At 45.2% G+C, this 18,794-nt stretch overlaps 1 protein-coding gene across 1 annotated transcript in view; it reads right to left on the bottom strand.

Annotated features, from left to right (window-relative positions):
* Positions 1–18,794, bottom strand: part of KCNU1 (potassium calcium-activated channel subfamily U member 1) — a 92,951-nt gene that overhangs the window by 1,199 nt on the left and 72,958 nt on the right. Inside the window, exon 27 of the mRNA XM_019546150.1 lies at positions 14,224–14,443. The gene's annotated coding sequence lies outside the window, so the exon portion shown is untranslated. The remainder of the gene's footprint in view (positions 1–14,223; positions 14,444–18,794) is intronic.

The following is an 18,794-nucleotide window of genomic DNA, read 5'->3' as shown; positions in this document are numbered from 1 at the left end:
GCCATGGCAGGGGGTCGGACTTGATCTGCTCAGGCCCCTTCCGACCCTAGAAACTATGAAACTAAGTAGTGCTGGCTCCTAGCTTGGGGGGAGGGGCGGTCTTTAAGACAAAGCCTGATAATTAGCTAGCTGGGGTCACATGAGCTACCAGGGGTCATGTGAGCCCAGTATTCATTCCTTCCCAGGGCAGGAGGTTGGACTTGATGATCTACTTAGGTCCCTTTCCAACCCTATCAATTGTGAAACTATAACATTGCTGGACATGTTCTTTTGGAAAGCACTGGCCAGCTCAGGAAAGAAATGGGATGGCACATTTTGAAATTCTCTAGAACTGATTATTCTGCTTCTTCTACCTTCAGATTTCCAGAGTCTCAGAGTCAGAAGTCCTTTTGACCCCCAGTGCAGGAGAGCACCTAAGCATGGGCTTGCCCTTAATAGCAAGTTTATGCTTCATTTACATCAAGCTCCATCCCAGGGTCATCACATACTAAACCTCACTTCCTAACTCAGCATATTTATCTGAGTGGAGGACCTTAGGATGTCAGTCTGCTCCAGATGAGTTTTGGCCCCTACTGCTTTCTTCAAGATTTTCTCTGGCAGATATAACTTGTTTCCCTCTATCCGAGCAAAGAAACCATCACTAGACACAACGAACGAACAACACTAATACTTTGTGGGATCAAATATCATCCACTGGGAAATGCTTGCAACCAAGTTAGAAAGGGAGGGAAATCCTTACAATTACAGTCCACTGAGTAAATACTAAGCACTTTCAGTGTGCTTACAGATAATTTCAGAGCAAAAAATACAAAAAAAGATGTCAAATTCCTTCAGCTGATTTTTCGTTATGAATTATTGAGGAGTCACAAATAGTACACTATGTAGAAGAACACTGTGAGGTTTCAGAAATTCATGCTTTTTCATTTAAAACTATGAATGGAAGGCACTATGACATGTCAATTGTTATTATAAATAATACCATGTATAAAATAATATTACTATAAAATACAATGATTTAGGCCCCTAAGCACCTTAGGCATTTTGCAAGTTTTACCTGAAAAAATAGGATTTAAGAAGCCCCCTTCTCAATCAATACTTGTAGATCCCCTAGGTGTTACTTTCCAAGGAAGAGAAATAATAATAATAATAATAATAATGTATAAGGGCAGTTCTGTTTTATAATGGTAAGCTACTAATCCTTATCCATGTTTGAAAAGTATTATGATGAAAGGTACTATGTAAATAGCAAGCACCACATTATTATTGCTATTGACAATGTAAATGGCAGCACTATAAATGGGACGACAGCATCAGGTCTCTGGGAGGCAGCGAGTACGGAGACATTAATACGTGCAGTCAAGTTACATCTTGCACTAATAGAGTGCGTTTGTACGAGCGGTCCTGACACCTAGAACATGAACCAGATGGCCTCCTTCTTATCCCATATGATGTAAACTACAGACTTGAATTAATTTATGTAGAAATCGTGACAATTCTGTTATTGTTGAAACCAGAGTAGCAGACAGGGTGGCAATCATGAACGTTAAATTTTTTACCTAAAATAATGGAGACAAACCTCAGCTTCTATGTTGTGTGGTTGCTCTCCAACCTTTTGTCACTCACTGGTCCCACACTATCACTTCCCAGGATAATTTCTGTAGGAATATTTAATTTTAGAGAATAATGATAAATAGAAGCTTTAAAAAATGTATTTGTTTCAGGCTTGTTGAATTTTTTAAAGATTCTTTTTTCTGGAAAAAAAATACTAAAGCTCAAAAGACAAAAATTGGAAAACACTGGGATTTCAGTGAACACCCTCTCCCTCTGGGCTGTAGTTAAAGAATTTGCATCTCAGCATCTTATTTGTAAAATGAGGTAATGACATACCTCATGAGGTATTTAATGGATTAATGAGGTATTTAATAGATTAAATTATTCTCCAGAAAGTTCCTTGAGATATTAAGAATGAGGGTGCTGGAAGGACAAATATTGTATTCTTATCAGTTGAGGTAGTATTAAGGAAAATAAGTATGACATTTGCACGTCATACTTACCCATAACAGTCTCGCAGCTGGCTTCCTAGGTTTGAAACACGGAAAAGCGTGTGTACGTGAAAGGGTGGAAGAGGCTGGGAATCAAGTTTTCACTTTCTTCCACTCAATAACTGCCTCTCATTCTCCAGATTTGAGGAATTACCAAAATGGACACTTAAAAAAAAGAAAAAAAGGTTCCTAAAGTTCCTTTGAGGGTGGAGTACAGCAATGAAACAAAGTGGTGACCAGCTGTTTCAAAGCATGATGCATCCTGTACCATGGAAAGAAAAGCTGGCGAGGGGATCAGGCATTCTGTTTTCACTCATAACTGGTTGGAGTTTACCAAATTTTCAGTTCCAACCAATTTTTTTTAAGTAAAAGCATATACAAGTTTCTAATGGACATTTTTATTAAAACAATATGGTAATATTTCAATCAGCTGTAGGAGCTGGGTGAAATTTTCCACCAGCCAAGAAGTACTGATGAAAAAAAATAAAAATAAAAATTAAGTAATTCCTAGAAATTTGTTCCTATTGCTTTGATTTTACCAGCTCTAGTCGCATCCCCTAGCACACATGCATTCTGGGGGTGTATTTTGGTCTCTGCCTTCCAGTAGTGTCTACAGGCCCTAGTTGAGACCTGTGTCCCATTTTGCCAAGTACCATGCATACTCACCGTAAGGCAGCGTATCTAGAAGAATTTACAGTCTAAATAGACTGGACAGACAGGATGGGAAAGGAAGCATGTTGTCATCTTCATTTTACACATGGGAGTTGAGGCCCTGAGAAATTAAAGGATGCACAAGGTCAATGGGGGGAACTATGAAACCAGGTCTTCCAAGTCTCCATAAATTGCCTTACCCACAAGGGTAGAGAGGCAGCTGTGTTGGGACCCAATCCAGCAGGGTGGTGTGACTGACCAGCTCCTCACTGATATTGGTGGGAGTGGAGGGAGCAGAGGACCTGGTAGTGCTGAGCCCTTCCAGGACTTGCACGGAAAGTACAACAGGCTCTTGTGCTTGGCAGCTCACCAGGGCATACTTGGCGCAGGAGTCTGCATTGCCCAGACTCGGCGTGCACACTGTTACCAGCACTTGCTCCCTCAGACGTGGTCTTAACACAAAGAGATCCAGCGGCTACTCTCCGCTGTCCGCACCTCGCATGTCCCTCCCCCGCATTCATTTTTCAGCACCTTCCCCGCACAGCACGCCTCCCACGGTACGGTGTAGCCAATATCGTCTTTCAGCACATCGGCGTGCGCCCGTGTGACACGAATGCTTCTCTTTGGGGCGAGGAGAGAGGCAAGGATAGGGGGCGCCTCCTGCCCGAGATGCTGCCGACAAAAGCACAAGTGTTTTTGTTCGAGCTGGCAGAGCCCGGCTGTGCTGAAGCCTCCCTTTCATCAGTGGGTATTAGGCCCAAAGCGCTGCCTCTTTGAATATGTACACAGCGCATTCCATATCCTGTCACCAGGATGACAGATTTGTCAGGCTTCGCAGAGGCCTGGCACCTGGGGTGCGGAGCAAAGCCGGCTTTTCAGCTAAGAGCACACACAGCTTTTTTTTTTCCTCCCCCACCCCCCCGTTGGGAAACTTTCTCCTCCTCCTTCTTCCCCTCCATTTCCCCCCCGAACCTGAATGAACACTTCTTTCAGTAATGGGTTTTTTCCACCTGGTTGACTTGATGAAAGGTTTATGAGTTGACATTACGAGCGAGAAGAACAAAGCAAGCGCAGGGATGTGTGCGTGCGCGTGGGGGCAGGGAGCGGGCTCGACAGAGCTGCTGAAAACTTTATTACAAACTAAGAGACATGGGGAGCAATAAATCAGTTGGATACTCGCTACGAACCAGCGGAAAACGTCACGGCGGAATTGGATGGAAAAATATGCAGGGCTAGGTTTGCAAGCGGGCTGGGCACCAAAAGCTCCCACTGGCTTCCGGTGGGAACTGGCCATCTACCGAGAGAGGGAAGTGGCTGTTTAACCATCTCTGAAACAATCAGGCCCCTTTAAAAAGTGTCTTAATTGAGACGCTCCAAAACCAAGACATCTGGCATCCCTCTCCATTTCGAACATTGAGTGCATGTACAATAGTCCACTCCCAGAGAAGGTTGACAGGGGTTCAGTGTCCAGCTGCTTTTTGAAAAACCTCCCCATCTCTATCAGCAGGATTTAGGCACCTAATCTCGTTTAGACATTTTTGGAAATCTCGGGGACATGACTTACCTGCATTTTCGGGCACTTAAATACTTTGAAGGTCTGGCCCAAAGTGCTTTGCTGACTTGCAGTAAACCACACCACCTCTGTTGAGTTGGATATAAGGCATACGCTGTGATCATACTACTGGGCACTGAAATCCTGCCATGTACGGCGTGAAATGCATCAGCTGCTGTTTAGTATCGTACAGTAAAATTACACAAGATTTTCCAGTGACTGGTTAAGAACAATACCATATCCAAAGGAAACTTTTGCAAGCAAGGCATAATGCAATCAACTAGGAGGAATTTGGCTAGGAAACTTTTACAAAAAAGTACCATGGACCCTTAGCAGCTATGAGTCACTAACAACATGGTTAAACTTGTTGTGGTACCCCCAAACCAATCCCCCTCAGCCAGGCTGAAACCTGGCTTTGGTGAGAAGCGGGAGCTAGCTTGAAGGCTTTTGCTTCTAACGCCTTTGCGAGGAAGGGAGGCTTGTGCTAGTCCTGATTTTGCAGGCAGGGAGAGTTACGACATGCCTTTCACTGCCTTGTGCATGGGCTTCTCAGGGAGAACCACACAAAGCTCATCAGATATAGTGCTATTTTTTAAACTAAAATCTCAGTCTATTTTTGAACCTTCCAGTAGACACAGTGATTGGCTCCTCCAAGCTAAGCATCCTCAGCCAGATTCTCTCCTTGGGTTAATGAGGTCTCACTGTACTGAAATCAATGACCGAGGCTTCCCTGCCGGTCCCAGGGAAGCCTTACTTTGACTATCACCCTGTTGTGAAGAACAGAACAACTCCTGCCACATATTCCAGCACACCCCTTACAGCCCTCCCGAGTGCTGCTGTGCCATCCCGCAACATGCTTCTGCTGCTATTTCTCCTTAACAATCTTGTCCTGCGCGCTGAAACAAACATGTTTCTATTTTAAACTTTAATCCATGGCTACTGCATGCCTTTTGGAGTGTGAATGTCCTGGAAATGTCATTGCAGAGCAATGTGCTCAAGGGATTAGAGTGGTTCTACTTTGCAAATGACATGATGCAGTCACAGATGTTACTCTGGCCAAACATCAGATGCAACTGCACAGGCTTAACTTTTTGAGTTTTTAATTAAAAAAAAAAAAAAAAGTAAGGCAAGATCCCGAAGGATGCTGGGCACTTGCAACTTGACTTTGTTCAAGTCAGCACTGACTTTGAGCTACAGGTGCTAACTCCCATTTGCCCCCCAGATAGGTAAAAACCTAAATTTTCCCCTGATCACTCTACAGGCTTCTCCAATTGGAGGAAGCAGAGCTTAAAGGTGACTTAAAGGAAACTATGCTTGGTATTTCCATCCTTCGTGGGAATGGATGTCTGTCTGCACCTCAAGCCATCTATGTATGGCTGGCAGCCCTTCTAAAGAACGGGCCCAGGTGGAGATGAGCAGAGGAAGGGTCAAGATTATGGTGCATTGGCAGTGTGGGGTTTAGGAGTCTGGAACTGCAATAGCAGCAAGGATGTGGATTGGGAGTGAAGTGTATTGGCAAAAATGGACAAGGAAGCAGATTACGTTAGTAAGGGATGCTGCAGGTCACAACTGAGGTACAAGGGTAGAGCTGTGGGAAGCAGGTAGCTCATATGAAAACTCCCTGAGCTCTATAGGTTTGACTCTCCCTGGTTCTGCACTTTGTCTTATCCTTTACATCTGCACAAGGGACAGCAGGCTTTAAGGGAGCAGACAGGACAGACAACAAAGCAGAATGGGGCTCTATGGGCCAGATTTTCAGGAGAGATTAATGAACTTGGTGGGGTGCCTCTATTTCTGGATGGTGAGCTTAAAGATGCTTTAAAGGAGACTGAACTTCACAGGTAGAGATTCAGCATTTTCTGAAAATTAGATCCATTGAAGAGGTCTTAAAAAGTTGAGCACGTGAGCTTTCCTAAATCACGAGTCACATCTGAAAATACTGGCCTGTGTCTGGACCACTCATAGGCATTCAGTCCCAGAAGCAAAGTGAGCTGTGACTTAGGCTGCACTGTAATGGCATCAAGCACACACACCAATGAAACATCCTCTCAGCATGGGTCTGGGGTAGGGGTGTAGGAGAAGTGCCAAGCTAAATTTAAAATTAAAAAAATATATAAACAAAGTTCCAGCTCCAGGGAAGCAGCCTGTTCGCTCAGCTCTAAATGTCTGCTCCATCTCTGTGGCTCCCATGAAGCAAAGCAGTATTACAGGCAAGCCAGTATTACATTTAGCCAGTGCCATAAAAAGCTTTTGCTTACCTGGAGTCAGGGACACAGAAAACCAATCGACATTCAGGTCATCTAGCTACTGAATGGGAAAGTAGTTGCGAAGTACCTAATTGTTTGAACCTTTCTAAATCAGATTTAGAGTCAAGCACATAAATCACATCTTGTTATATCACAACAAGCTTACTGACGCTAGTGGGTTGCTTGAGTAGAAATGAGGACAGAAGTCTGCCCCTGATCTTTTAATTTTGATTGTGGTTTAAAGGAGTAGAGGAAATCTTTCCATTTCTTTGTTTCAGCTGGAACTGGAAAAGCAAAATGCCATGGACAGAGCTGCTCTAACTCAACTTCTGATGCATCAGAGAGGCATGCTTCATATAAACTTTGGTGTCATAGCCATAATCCTGGGTTTGGGACTTCTAGACTATCAAGAACTCTGGGAACACGTGGCCAAAAAAAGCTCTGAGGATTTTTATGCTGGGGCCAGCACATCACAGAATTGGACTTGGAGGCAGATGCTCACAGCTAATGGATATTATCAGCAAAGTTTGGTCACATCTCTCATTATTGAATCATTGCAGAAATGCAGCAGTATCTCCTGGTAATTAGAAGGGCAAAAGTTAGTAAACCAAATGCATACTTAAGAACACAAGAGCGTGGAGATGGAGTCAAAGTAAAGCAAAGACGAGAATGATGAGATGAAAGGAAATCTTGCATTTATGCGTTTGGCGAAGCCTTCTTGCTCACTTCACACATGATGCATCACTGAGACGAGCATATAAATCTCTTGGGGTTTGTCCAAAGTGGTCGTAAGCGATGAAATTCTCCAGTGACTACTGCAGTCTAAACCTGTCCCGGAGCAGCATTCAGCATGGCTCCTGTTCATCGTCTTTGTTGGAAGACCAAGCACAGGAATGGTGCCGGACTGGACAAGAACAATGGCTCCTGCGGTCTGTGTTTTGCTGCTTGTCAGGACAGATAATGGCTCTTCTAGTTCACGCCATCTCCAGTTACACTAGTCAGCCAAGTGCCTCCTTAGTCATGCACTGGGGCAGGCCAATAGTCCGTCTATCATACTATGTGGCCCCATGATTTTCCAGAGCAGATGCTTTGCCTGCTATCCTCCTTCTTGTTGCAGCAGATGAAGTGAATGGGCAGGCAGAACCTTTGAATGCGACTGTTTTACCTGAACCACTCCATAAATCAGTCCAGTTCTAGGTCGTGGAAGCGAGACGAGGTGAGGAGTACCAACGTGTCCTTGACTCTCATCCAGAGACGTGACTGTGAACCTACCTCACATCATGCTGACAGATTCTTGATTCTGTCCTCCAGTTTCACTGACTCAAACCTGCTTTCCCCTTTCTCTTGGTAGCAAATATATGCCATGCACTTGCTGACTTATGTTAACAAATGAGGCCAATTGTTGCTTACTGGAATCACCTTTCAATGGGGAGTTGACAGCGAGAACAATGCGTTTGTTTGCAGTCTGCGGAGGCTGCAGGGAGCATCTGTCATTATAGGAGCCACATGTCAAAAGAGGTTTCAGACTGAGTGATTCTCAGAATAGGAAAGAGGCATGTACAGCCCTGTAGCTGGACCGCTGAATGCATCTTTGTTGGGACTTTCATCTTCCACTATATTTGACTTCCAGAGAGGATTTTCTTCTATTAGATGTGGCTTTTAATTATGAGCTAAATGTACAATTAGTGGTTTACCTGACCTATATAAACAGGCGTTTTCTTTTTTTTTCTTTCTATTCTGCACTTCACTGGGTTGAAAGAATTCCCTTTTGACAATTTACCAAAGAAGAAATGGATGTATGTGTGTTTGAAGATTCATTCAAACTAGTTAGGATTGTACCGGAAGAAAACGTTTAGTCACTGTGAGCGCTGCCAGCAGCATCATAATGAGTCTGGTGCAGCAGAGCCAACTAGCAACCACAACTGAAGCTGGAGAAAGGACATAAAAGAAAAATTCCACTAGGACCTAGGCTGGTTAGTAAAACAGGCAGGAAAACAGTAAAGGAAGTATAATAGGATTTAACTGTCATATTGGTGCCTTTCATCCTCAAGGTTGGCAAAGTAAGTTACAGGCCACAGATCTAAACACTAGGGCTGGCCTAATTTTACTTTCAATGTTGTGAAAAAATCATCAACATTTTCAAATTGTTTCCTTGTGGCAGGGCTGGAAATGGACTCATTTCTCATTACCAATTCAGCTTTTGGCAAATGAGAAGGTGGTTTAGCAAAAAGGATTGCAAAAGAATTCATGAAAAGTGAGAGCTTTTGAAGTTGTTGCAGGGGAAGGTGGGGAGGGCAGTTCTGTGAACACCCAGCGCAGGAGCCAGAAAATCCAGGTTAAGTCCCTGAGTCACTTACAGATGTAATGAATGATATTGTCAAGCAAGGATAAAGTTGCACGTGCTCAGCATCCCAATAGAAGTTGAACAAGTAAATGCAGGGTACAGGACAGCTCAAGTCCTGTAGGGTAGCTCATAAGATACTTGAATACTGGGAGGCACCTAAGCACCTAGGCATGTATAAGGAGCAGCCTGCAAAATGGGAGAGTGGGGACCGGTGACACAGTTCAGCAGTGCAAGGTAGGGAAGCAATGCTTAAACTCAGGGGGAGGAGACCTCTTAGCTTTATGAAAAGTGACATCAGCTCTTTGCGGTGTCTGCAAACAGGATCTTGGGGTGTTAAGAACTTGTCCAAAAGGAATCCCAGGGGACAAACAGCACAGTCCCTAATTTATCTCTTTGGGAAGCCCTGCTAGGAGGTGAACATATAGCTCCAGGGAGTCTAAATTATTTCACACCTGGTCCTTGGGCCAAGATCCCAGGAAGTGCTGAGCAAGTGGGCATTGAGGATATCCAGCACCTCCCAGGAACCACTCAGCAACTCTCAGGGTTGGGTGAGACACTAGTTCTAAACACCGACGCAGGCAAAGCTCCTGATGAGGACAAAGGGGCTGAGGACGTGCAAGCCAATATTGTGCTATAAGCCACTGAAGCTCTTCTAATCACACTTGACTAGTGCAATTCCAATTTTCTCCACTCAATTATTTGGCCCCCCCCAGCTCATACTCCATTACTCTCTATGACCTGATCTCCTGGAGCACCAAGAGGACTCAAGTTTTCTTGTGCACTGTGGTGCTTCGTCTCCACGCCAATATGTGGCCACATGCTTGGCAAGGGTTGGGCACCCACCAGTGCTGTCAGACTCAGCAGGAACCACAGGGACTTTGCATCTTGAAAAAACACAGGTGCGGAGGTGCAGGGCGAGGGAAGAAATGGAAAGGCCTGCACATGGAGCAGCACAGCAGGGTTTGCCTGGGAATTAAAAATGAAGTCCTTACATTATCTAAATCATCCCCTTAGGTGATGCAGCTCTACTGGGAGGTCATTGACCCTGATGAAGGAGTGGGTTTGTGGTCTGTCTCATCCATCTCCCACCAGAGCCCTGATGGTGGGGGGTATTGCTTCATTAGAAAGCAACCAAGCGTTTTAAGTTCATCTCTTGTCTTCTGCTGGGAAGAAACATTATTCAGTGCCCAGAACTGACCAAGGCTGCGGGCATTCCAACTGCAAGTCCTGTTATTAAAACTATAAACTGTGAGACCATTAAAACCAGGAAGGGGGCTGGTGGGAAAAAGATTTAGTAAACCTTTGCTCTTCCAATCTTGTCTCAATGCCCCTGCAGGGATTTCAGATCACGTAATCCTCCAGAATGACCCAACTGGGGGGCTGCTTTCCCCCATCTTGCAGACAAGCCAATAAATAATCTCTCTCTCTCTCTCCATATGTAGAAATACTCTCATTGTAAATTCAGTTCTCCACTTTGCTGTCCCAGTTTCATAACCTCAGCAGCTCCTTCCCACTGACAATGAGCATCTGCCTTTTGTTAGGAAGAGAATTGAAAAGTCACGTGGCATGAGAAGCCCTGGTAGGAACAACTTTGTATTTTAGTTTTAAATTGCACAATTAGCATATTTCTAGAAAGCGTTGCAATGTTATTGCTATTGCATTTATTCTTTTGTGTTTTGGTAGGGCTTAGAAAAAAATCACAGACAAGGGTCTTTGCTAGGTGATGTTCAAAGAAGTAGCAGGGAAGAGAAGAGCTTAGTTGCAATCTGCCTGGAAAAGCAGATGAATGGCTGTGGTTGAGAGTGAGAGGAAAAGGTAACAGAAAGAAGAGCTTAGCAGAAATCAGCAGTCATAGAAAAAGCAGAAGCTGTCATTTAAAGCCATGTGAAGGAGCTCCATTCACCTATGTGCATACCTATTTGCCTCAATGCATTACCAGATGTACTGGCCTGAATTTGACTGGCCATCATTGATTATAAAAGGAATTGAAATTGCTCAGTATCTTTAAAAATCAGTCCTGTTTAGCCCTAGGGAGCACATCTTGCATTTTACTCCTCTAATTGCTATCACAGCTATGTATTTTAATGTCTCACTCCCATTGCCCTGGTTTCCTTGTCAGTCTGACCTGCTGCTGCATTTGGCCTTCTCAGGGAAAACGATGTGGTAAAGGAGAGCTGAGAGAAGCATCCAGTGGAAGGGTGTTGGCAAAGGGTTACAGCAGTTCAACGATCAAATTCTTCCCCCGTGTTTGTAATGACAGATTTCTGCCCCAGTGACCGATCATGATCAGATTCCTTGCCATTTCTGGAGGACTATAAAGTAGCCATGCCCAGGAAGACACGATCTCTCTTGTTGAATGCAGGGCTTGCTCTTGCTCTGCAGCACTGTACCCTGCACGTGGCTGCACCAGGACCTCAACAGAGCCACTCCAGTTTTCCTCCATGCTAACAGAGGTTAGAGTTTAGCTATAGGATCCTATTAGAGATCCTTTCATGCCACTGTGTGATTATGGAGATGAGTGGCTGAAGGCACACTGAGATTATAATGGAAAATGTTTGTCGGTAACCCAGCTGGCTGATTCACAGTATTTCAAACTTCTACAAGTAAATAAATGAAGGGAGCCTGCTTTTCCCTTCTACTCTACAGTGTGTATACATGAGTGTTAGTTCATGTATCAGATTCCTGTACAAAACACACTGTCAGGCTATTAATAATCTGAAGAAACACCTTGAAACTTGACTCAATGAGGGCACATTGCAAATGGACTCTAATGGCTTTTATTTCTCATCTCTGTCACCTCAGATCTAATCAGCCATTTTCTCATTTTTTATCCTATCCAGTCCCCTCTATAATCAGCCAGTAACTCTCCCCTCAGTGCCAAGCAGAGCAAAATGGGGCTGAGCAATGGGGTCAGTCGTAATTTATTAGCAAAGAAAGCTGAGGTGTGCCACAGAGCCCTGAAAAGACTCCCAGGTGAATTCCCAAGGTAGAGAGGAGATGGAGCCTGGTTAGTGTTTTGTGGCTACTGACCCCCCATTGTGGGCCTGAGCTTAATTGGGAGTTAAGTTAAGTTAAGGGCTTCAGGTCCTAGGAGGCAAGCATCATGCCAAGCCAAGATAGGGATTTTCCTTGGGAAACAGCAGCTCTCAAAATTTTTCCTTCTGCAGCCCATAAGAACAGGCTTCATTGGCCTATAAGAGGCTCCACTGGCCCCCAAAATGGGTTCTTACTTTGGGGAAATGTTCATCAGGGTTTGGACTTGCAAACTGTAATGATGCATTAGAAAAGGCACTCAGCATGCCTGACCTTGAATGTGGTTCAGGACCAGAAAGCAAGTGTTGACCTTTTCTCCATTTCCAAAAAGATCCAACATACTCTCCTCCTTGCAAGGGGAAGTGGTTTTAAAAATCAGTACAAAGTGTACTGTGGGATCATTAATGATGTAAAGTGGTTAGGTTTCATATCTACATCTCATCTGAAAAGGGGAAACAAAGCAAAAGTTCTTTCCTTGGGAGGAGGGACAGAAGTATGAGGAAACAGATAATGAGATGAACGCTGACTGCATTCCAGTATCTGGGTCCTGTCATATTTCTAAAGATATCTGTGTACCTATCGGTATTAGGTAATAATGAGTGCTGAGAGGAATTTGCAAAAGTGCCTATGTACACCTTTGCATCTTTAGGTGCCAAAATACCTTTAAAGCTCTGGGTCTGAGATATCAGCAAGATAGGCAGACAAAGAGAGAGAGAGACCAAGAAGAAAGGAGAAAAGGGGCTTCCCTAATGCAAAAGTTCAAAAGCATACAACACTTGAAAAGAGAAGGCATAAGTCCTTCATCTCAGCCACCCTGACATTATGATCTATCTTTTCTGGTTTATTTGGTTATACAAACGTTGATTTAAAAAATACTTTCCGAGCCGCTTGTGGGAATCCAATCTGGTTTTCATAGACAATATGCACACAAAAATAACTCATATTTCTCTTCAAGAGGCAGGGAGATATAAAGCTTTTGACTCAAGGGTTTTTTCTCCCTTTTCCCCTCCTTCTTCTAAGTATCTCTTTATTCATCACTTTAATTACCTGATCGTAAATTTCTTTAGGGGGTTACTTAGGAAGAAAATTAGCATCAAAGCTTGGCAGTAAATTCCGGGGCTTTTGGAGCAGGTCCAAGCTGTTTCACCTGTGATTAATTAGATGATTTTTTTTCTTTAAGTGCCAGAGGGCTGTTGAGGTCTTTAAACAGTTACATGACTGCTGGCAGCTCAGGAATTATGATTGATGTATTAGTCTGGCGTTTTAAGACTGCAGCTTCTTTCTGGAGCATGCCTGTGGGTGTGTGGGCATATGGAGGCATGGGCTTGTGTGTGTGCATGTGGGTCTGTATGGGAGATGCTGGGAGTAAATCAAGGACCAAGGTTTTTGAAAGTGGGCATAAACTTAGGCCTCTAAGTCCATACTCAGGCTCCTACATAAGCAGCTTCAATTTCAAAAGTGCCGAGTAGTCAGTAGCCCCTGTTACAAAAGGAACCGCTGGCTGAGCAGCACTTCTGAAAGCCAGGCCATTTATTTAAGCAAAGGTTACTCGCTATGCACTTCAGACCCAGGCTTTCCAAAGATACAAGTGAGTTTTGATTCCTAGCTTGAGACACCTGCAAAACGAACCGATTCTCAGAGGGTGGTACTCAGTACACAAACCACAAGGCACAAAAATGTATTAATCACTATAAAAAAAAGAGTCATCGTCAAGGAACTTAATTTTATGCATCTGATTCTGAAACTCACAACCCCTTGTGCCCTTGGAAAAAAACAAAAACAAAACAAAACCCCCAAAAGTTTCAATAATCTCAGACCAGGAGCTCCTGTCAAAGGGACTGTGATGCAGGGAGAGAAATGTTCATTACTCAAAAAGGATTAATTTCTAAACAGTCACAGCACTGAGTCAAAGTGGCACATTTTAAAACTATGCCTCCAGTAGCGTACATCTGCTAGAAAAGGACCCCTATGGGGAAAAACTGAAACCCCCCAAATTTGAATGACCGGGAATGAACACAGTAGATCCACAGTCCTTTACTGGGAAATCTAGCAGGCTACCATTTCCAGGTTACGGTCACCAACTGGGTGTCTGCTTCTCACTGGCCACAGCCTTTCAGTCTGGATCACCACCTCTGTCCAGTCTCCTAGAGTTTGGTCCTAGATGGCAGGAAGGCAGAAGGGGCTTTCTTTCCCTAGTGGGACAGGCGATGGTTGCGACTGTGAGACAAGTGCAACCGTGAACAGATCTCCTCGCCAGAGAGGACAGAAAACAGCATGGATGGTTGGGGAAGTGATCACAAGGAATATTTTGCCTGCCCCAGCATTACTTGGAGGCGCCAGTTAATCAGAATTTACCTGGGGAGACTAAAATCTCTTGCAGCTCTCAGGCCAGACATGTGTTCTGGGTGGAAGAGCTTGTGTGCGTTCAAAAGAGCTGCTCCTGCTGCCATATACAATTGCAGTCCAAGTGCATTCAGAGGGGTGAAGAGCCGCTTGGTCATATCACAAGATGGCTCTTCATACCTGCTGTGAAGTGGCTCATCTCCATGGGAAGTTCCTGAGGCTCTCACCATCCCTGTTCGGAGAATAATGAAACTCGGTGTTAGCAGCCACCTCCTGTTTTTGTCAATGCCTGGCCAGCCTCATCTAACATTTATAGAGTCTGGGATTCTCATCAGATCTCATTGACTATCTGTCAGTCACCACCTGCCACATGCTGCACTGCAAAACCCATTGAACAGCAGTGACATCCCTCACCGCTCCCTGTGCTGGATTTCAGGTAATGGGGCAGGCGGGGAGCAAATAAGTTACAGACCAGGACACATAGCAACAACTGCATGCATATGTGCACATGCATGTGCATGTACAGCACGCGTTTATGCACGTGTGGATGCATTTATATTCCATATGTGTCCAAGTAAATACAAGAGGAGGGCTCAAGTACAAGCGGCACAGCTAACTGCTTTGTCTTCACCGGCTGGTTCGACACATTTCCCTCAGCTCTTCTGCAGCATGGTCCAGTAGAGAGGTCAGTCATCTGGGAGCCAGAAGACCTGGTTTCTATCGCTGCCCTACTCTGTGATCTTAAACAAGTCACCTCCCTTCTCTGTGCCTCAGCTTCACCTCCTACCTCAAAGGGGGCAAAGATTATTACCTCACTTTTGTCAATGGGTTTGACACCTTACGCGAGAGTGGCTGTTATGCTGCCGGCCAGCACTAAAGAGCATTCTGGTACAGCCATCTTAGCAACTGTTTTCTTGCAGAAGAATGTGTGGCAGACAGAAGAACGAGCCTCCGTGAAGGACTAGATACTTCAATAGCCCTGATGCAGCCTCAGTGACAGACTCCATCAAATTCACAGACACACTTTCTGACAGAAGGATTACTCCTGTGCAAACCATGCCACGCAAAAGCAGCAGGCTGAATGGAAGGTACAGTGGGAGTGCAAACTCGGGCTAGCGAGCAGTGCACTAAGGTAGGACTTCGGAGGGCTGGCTCCTATCTTCAGCTCTGCCAGTGATGTGCTGGGCCACCCTGTGCAATTCATGACATCCGTTTCCCTTCCCAACCTTTGTCTCTTATTTAGGCTACAAGCGGGATCATCTCCCACTCTATTTGCTCAGTATCTAGCACAGTCAGACTCCAGCCTCAACTGGAGGCTACTAAATTAAGCATAAATACTAATAATTCCCTCTCTTGCAGACCCAGGGGTGACTGTGGCAGTTTAGAATAGAGATAGATTAGCAATCTCCCCACACTACTCTGCCTATCTGTGGCCTGTCCTGCATCTGTATTGTGGATTTTGCTCACTGGGGCCTTATATTTACTTTAACAAAAGAAAGGCAGGAAAGCAGGCAGGCAGGCAATAAATTAGAAGATATGCTAGCTGAAGGTTCAAAATTGGTACCTACAGTGTGCACAGCCACATACATCTGTGTGTACACATACGCTTATCTAGAGATCCTCTCCTACCCCTTTGCTTTTCAGCTTATGACAACAAAAATTATTCCTTGCTGGAAAAAAAAGCAGCATTGTTGACATTAAAAAAAAGTCCTGTGCTTTGCTTGAACAGCACAAGCCGTCTTGATCAGGTGTCTAAGGTGCCTCGTTCCTACAAAGCATTTAAACCTGTCTAACATCAAAAAGTAAGGTAAGACAAGTCACTTTGATGCTACACAGCACATGCCTAACATGATTATTGCAGAATCTTCCTGGTGATAATAGAATTATGCAAAAGAGGCCTTGACCCATTAACGTTTTTACTTTTCTTGGGATTTTTCTCCCCCCCTTCTTTCGATCCTCCAAAGCAGAAATATATTTGCACATAAATGACAACCAAACACCATGATGGAATAAGCAATGGGAAAGCTCCCAAGTCCTCCTTCTAAAATTAAAAAAAGTGGGGGGTGGTGGGGAGGAATACCATGGATAAGAACTAGCAGCCATCACGTTGGGGAGCTAGAAATAAGTCAAGCAGGAAAAGTGCCATGACTGGAGACCGGCTTGCTTCTCTTCCTACCCTAATCATCCCTCCACCTTTGAGAGACGTTATGAATGTTTGAAGGGAGAGCATCTGTCATCAATCATCAGCCATGTCTATGACTGACAGTCACTGGAATGCTTCTGGCAGTCCAGCACCTAAGGAGCCCTTGGAGACCAGATGCAAAAACACCCCCCGTTGCTTCAGGCATTTTCTATTAGTTGGAAAGAAACAAGGACTGGATTCAGCATGGGGTTACTGCAGTTTTATGCCCAGTAGAATAACCCAAGTGTAGCGCATGTCCTGGCCTTGAATGTTTCATTTGTCCTGGAGCTGGACTAGCCGGTCTTCTGAAGCTCAGTAACAGGGAAACCCTTCATCCATTCTGGGGATGGCTAATGATTTGGAACAGAAGGAGAGGGGAAAGTCTGCTGTCAAGATACCGCCTAAATTTCTCTAGTGGGCTCTGAGCTCAGGAAATCCCCGAGTAAACAGATTTTCATGTTCCTAATAGTCCTCCTGATTAAAATCTCTTTTCTGCGTGCAGCATCCATTTGAGGATCCATTACCCAAGTGTGGGTCTTTTATAAAGCAACAGGGAAAAAAAAAAAAAGGGATGAGAAATTGGTGGCATTTCCCTTTGCTGCTGCCAAGGTTTGCTTGTGTGACCCTGCAGCTAAGATTGAAAACAATTCCAAACAAGAGCAAGACAGACATGTAGAAGCAAGCCTCATGCATGGAGACCATAGGCTGCAAACAGGGGGCAAATTCTCCCCATTTAGGGCTTGATTTTGTTAACAAAGACAATGCATGGTTCTGCCCAAGTCTTCCCCCTGGTCCGGGTTGCTCTGAGGAGTCTCAGCTCAGGAAGGTCTGTCTTCTCCTCAAGGTCTCACTTGCTTCAGCTTCAGTTGATTTCAGATGCTTAGATGACACCTCCTACCACTGTATTGGAGCCTTGCACATCTCCAAACGATTCGTCTTTGCAGCAGCCCTGTGATATAGAGCTGTGCTATTTCCCAAATTTTGCCCAGGGGGAACTGAGGCAGAGAGCAGCTCAGCTAAATGAGTTGCCAAAGGGAGTCTGGGGTAAACAAGAGAACGGAAATAAGGTTTCCATCTAGGGGCCTGGGCATTGCAAGACACGAGCCAGCTCAGCTCTGAGAATTGCTATCTACCTCCTTTTCTCTTCCCTTCCAAGGTGAAGGCCTCATGCAGGTGTTTTGTGAAAGGCCTAGGGCTAGCTACAGGCCCTGTTCTCCACATAAGACCACTAACCTCTTCTTGCACTATCCAATATAAGGCTTGTTTAGCCCCTTCTGTTTCATGTGAGCCTTTCTGGGTAATGGAGGAACAGCTCCCTACTTAATATCAGCAGTGTCTTTATTATAGCAGTTTCTTACAGAGCTGCTACAGGGCCTGCTGTTCTCCCCCAGCCTCTCTACCTCTCTTCCTCCTTTAGACTCTTCCTTTCTGCTGCTGCTGGTTTTGCCTCCGAGATCCATATGTATTGTTGCACCTTTCCTTTCAACAGTTCAAAACTGACCATGAACTTATTCCCCTGGCTGGGCCAGAGGTTGCTAACACATAGCCCACCATGGAGACCGAGCCTTTACTGCTGGGTTCTTTCGGGCTCATAGTCATCCTGGTTTGATGGTCATACCAGTCTCCTGCGTCTTGTTTGGTTGATTTTTCTGGGTGCTACACCTGCTTCTGTTCTGCCCGTGTCTTTGGTTTGCGGGCTGGACTCTGCTCATCTCTCTCTTTCCTTTGTGGAGTCCTTGGGGTCCTTCTCCCCTGCCTGGGGCTCACTGATGACTGACCAGTTGTCAAAGTTGTCTTGGTCCTGATCCTGGGCTCTTTTGCTCAATTCTATTTCTGCTTTGCCAGCCCCCCACTGCCCCATACTGCATGGCGGGGCTCTGCCATGAGCCCCCCCTTGCTTCCCCCGTGGGTGCCCCACCCAGGCCAGCTCTGGCCCTTTAAGAAAAAAAATAGCTGAGGAAAACCCTGGGACTCACCACTCCTGTGGTGGCCTCGGGGGCTTGTGTAGAGCCCTCCACATGGTGCAAGGCAGCGGGGGACAGCAGGGATCCCCCCCACCAGCAGAAGCGGTGAGTCTGGGGGCTTTTTTGTTTTGTTTTGTTTTTTAAAGGGCCAGAGCTGTCCCAGGCAGGGAACCTGTGAGGGGACTAGGGGAGTGAGGAGGGGAAAGCCCCCCAGGCAGCATGGGGCAGTGGAGAGTAGCAAGGATTGCCCCCTGTCTGGCAGCATCTGGTGAGTCAGGGTTTTTTTTTTTTGGTTGTTTTTTTTTGTTTTTAAATGAGTGCCAGGAGCTGGGGCAGCCATTGCTGGGCTGGGAGAGGGGCAGGGCACGGGCCTGGCCCGGCCGGCCTGATTCGCTGCTGCCAAATCTCTGAATCAGATTTGGCCGAATTGAATTGGG

The sequence above is a fragment of the Crocodylus porosus genome, unplaced genomic scaffold (genome assembly GCF_001723895.1).
Source record: "Crocodylus porosus isolate Cpor-Errol unplaced genomic scaffold, CroPor_comp1, whole genome shotgun sequence".
In the NCBI taxonomy this organism is placed as follows: domain Eukaryota; kingdom Metazoa; phylum Chordata; order Crocodylia; family Crocodylidae; genus Crocodylus; species Crocodylus porosus.
This window is presented reverse-complemented; position numbering and strand designations above follow the sequence as displayed.